Source organism: Perognathus longimembris, chromosome 4 (assembly GCF_023159225.1).
Source record: "Perognathus longimembris pacificus isolate PPM17 chromosome 4, ASM2315922v1, whole genome shotgun sequence".
Lineage (NCBI taxonomy): Eukaryota > Metazoa > Chordata > Mammalia > Rodentia > Heteromyidae > Perognathus > Perognathus longimembris.
This window is the reverse complement of record NC_063164.1, coordinates 87,653,041-87,656,308: the sequence shown is the minus strand read 5'-3', so window position 1 is coordinate 87,656,308 and position 3,268 is coordinate 87,653,041. Positions and strand designations below refer to the sequence as shown.

General features: G+C 37.6%; 1 pseudogene; it reads left to right on the top strand.

Moving 5' to 3' along the window:
* Positions 1 to 459: 459 nt before the first annotated feature.
* LOC125350973 lies at positions 460 to 626 on the top strand (annotated as a pseudogene).
* Positions 627 to 3,268: the final 2,642 nt, after the last annotated feature.

Sequence of the window (3,268 nt, the reverse complement as noted above, 5' to 3'; positions counted from 1 at the left end):
AACTTTATTAATTAAAACTCAACATCAAGTATACCATGTAAAATTTGCTTATAGTATACCAACATATCACCTTAGGCTGGTTCCCCCCTAGCCCATAGTTAGGAAATACAGAACCTTCATGCTCAACTCTTTTGGACCCCAAATTCTAGTCCAAAAATATTTATATTTTATGTTTTAAGAGAAATATAATCAGCATGGCTTGGTGGTGCATATCTTTAATCCCAGCTATTTGAGAAGCAGGGACAGGAGAATCTTGATTTTGAGGACACTTGGAACAAAGTTAGGGATATTCTATCTCAAAAACAAAACACAAACAAAAAGGCTAGGGGCATAGCTCACATGCTCAAACATTTGCCTTGAATACACAAGGCCATAGGTTTAATTCTAATAATAATAATAGGAAGATAGGACAAGATTGCAAAAGAGAAAGTCATTTTGTCTTATTAGAAGTTGTAGTCGATCGCTTCTCGGCCTTTTGGCTAAGATTAAGGGTAGTATCTGTTCTTATCAGTTTAATATCTGATACATCCTCTATCTGAGGAGCCAATAGTCGGAATAGGAGCTTGCTCTGCCCACTCCATGCATGGACCTGGTATTGCAGTACCTCCAAGAATGGTGCACCCCTCTCAGGGACTGATGGAGGTTTTGAAAGGAGACTAATTATCTCTATACTCTGTGCTTTATCCCTGCATTGTCATTTTAGTTTTCGATTCCCCGTGACTGTTGGCCCAGCTTAGTCTGTGATGTTGCTGCCCTGGTGTCGATTCAGCTGGCCAAACTATTCCATGCATCAGTTTCTTGGCATCAGCGGTTTTTCTGAGCTCTGCGCAACCTTCCATAAGATTCCAGGTAGAGGAAACTTTCAGGGGGGTGTTGGGATTTTTTTTTCCCCCCTCACTATCATTATTTGTGCTGGCCAAGTCGTCTTAGTATCTTCAGGAGACATTGAGTTTACTTGTATGTGTGGATCATTGCATTATTTTCACGAAAAACTTACGTTCAGGGGCTGGTAATGTGTCTTAGTGCTTGTCTAGGATGCACTGAGTCCTGGGTTCCTCAGTCCCAACATAAATAGAAAAAGCCGAAGTGGCACTGTTGCTCTTGAGGTAGAGTATGGTAGCCTTGAGTAAAATTAGACAGGAACTGTGCTCAGGCCCTGAGTCAAAAACAAACAAACAACAACAACAATAGCCCCACAAACTTATGTTCAACAGTATCAAACTGCTTGTTGGTGCCTGTATTTGTAGTTACTCATGAAGCTGAGATGTCAGGATTGAAGTTCCATGGGTGGACAAGGAAAGTCCGTGAGGCTTATCTCTAATAACATTCATAAAAGCTTGAATTGGTGCTGTACCTTAAATGCTTCAAGGAAAGTGATGAGACCATAAATTCAAGCTAAGTGAAAGGGTCAATCCCTACTGCACCAAATATGCACGAGCACATACATCGTTAACCCTACTCTGTGCCTTGAGAGCAGTTATTAGTTTACGTTTTTTTTCCTTTTTTTTCTCTCTTCATATGGTGCTTACTACCATACTCACCCTTTCGGGTTTGACTGTCGTTTCTGTGTTGTGGTAGTTAATTGAAAAAGTGTCTTACGGATTATTTTTTTTTCCCGAAACTGGCTGGATTCAAACTGAAACCCTCACATCTGTCTCAGAGTAGCTAGGATTGGAGGGAGGCATGAGCAAGTAACACCTGGCTCATTCCTGAAAAATAAATAAAAATAAAAGTTGCAGTCATTTTCATTGACTAAAGATTATTGTAAGAATTTATATCATTCTCCTTAAAATTAATGATACAAATGTGTGAGTATGACTCATGACTCACTGTCTTGCTTTGGTTCCCATCCTAGATCTCCTCCCCCAGTGGCTCTGCTCTGGTTTTGCTGTCTTAGGCTACTCTCCCTACCTTCAGAGAGGATGGCCATTCATGTCCTGAAACACTCATACTTCCACTGTGATTCAACTTTACACAACAGAGAGACAGACATGATACATAACTTCAGAAGACCCTCTTCATTGTCACAGAGAGGACATGGGTTTCCTTTACCTGATTCATTTTGCCGCTGTCCTCCTCAGTTCTTATATGTCATGGTACCTTCCTCACTTTAGCTCAAGAATTTTGTGTTTATCTTTATCTGGATTCTAGATTATAGCAGTTTTGTTCTTAACTAATATATTATGTAAACCCTTGATGTTCTTTTCCTCTTGCTCCATACTTTCATCATACTTTCTGCTTGATACAAAAAATTCCTGAGTAGAGGGAAACATACTTGAGGGTATAATAGTACACAAATAATGCAATGAAGGCTATTTAATATTTGCAAGAAATTTGTTTGTTTGTTATCTTCCTTGTTTTTTGCTTATAGCTATTCAGCCCTGAAAGTGATAACAGAATTAAAAATCTCTCCTCAGTGAAATGTGCATTCACTTAAAGAATGGTTATAGGAAAGGCAGAGAGAGACATGAAATTCCATTCTTCTCCTCCAGATTGGAAGGGAGGATTTGAGAAGGAAGAGGAAGACAAAAGCAATTATTAAAAAATTATTAAAAACGAAAAATAAAAAGAAAAAAAGTTAAAGAACTGATAGATTTTTTTCTGAGATTATTCCATTTGAAAAGCAAAATAATGTTTTATGCCATTTTTAGACTATCCATATCTGCAATTACAAAATACTTTGTATGCTCACGATAGAAATCTAAGCACACAAAATACACTTTAGGTATTGCAAACCTATATCATTATATATAATGCTATTACTCCTCATAATATGGAAATGGGAAAACTAAATATTGAAAAGTAAAAATAAATCAAAGCAATCTTATAGTCATTAACTGAGAGATAAACCTTTGACCATGTGAATACTTATTTCTAATAATTCTATGCAGACACTCCAATTCATCCACTGTTTTTTAAAAATCGTACGCATTCCCTCATGAAATAATATCCTTACTTATCATTTCCCTCCACTAGTCAATCCAACCTAAAAATGACAAATATCATCGTCTGTGTCTATGTGTGTGTGTGTGTGTGTGTGTGTGTGTGTGTGTGTGTGTTTAGGATTGTGTGTGTTAGAGAGAGAGAGACAGAGAAAGAGATAAAGGAGACAGAGACAGAAAATGTGTCTGTATTATGGAAAACCTTTTGGAGTTCTTGGGAACGTCATGTCTAGAGTCGTGTCTAGAGTCTAAGCCAATATGAAGAGAAACACAAGTGGTAGAAAATTAATCAGATTTCTTGGATAATCCAACTACTGTAGGGACAG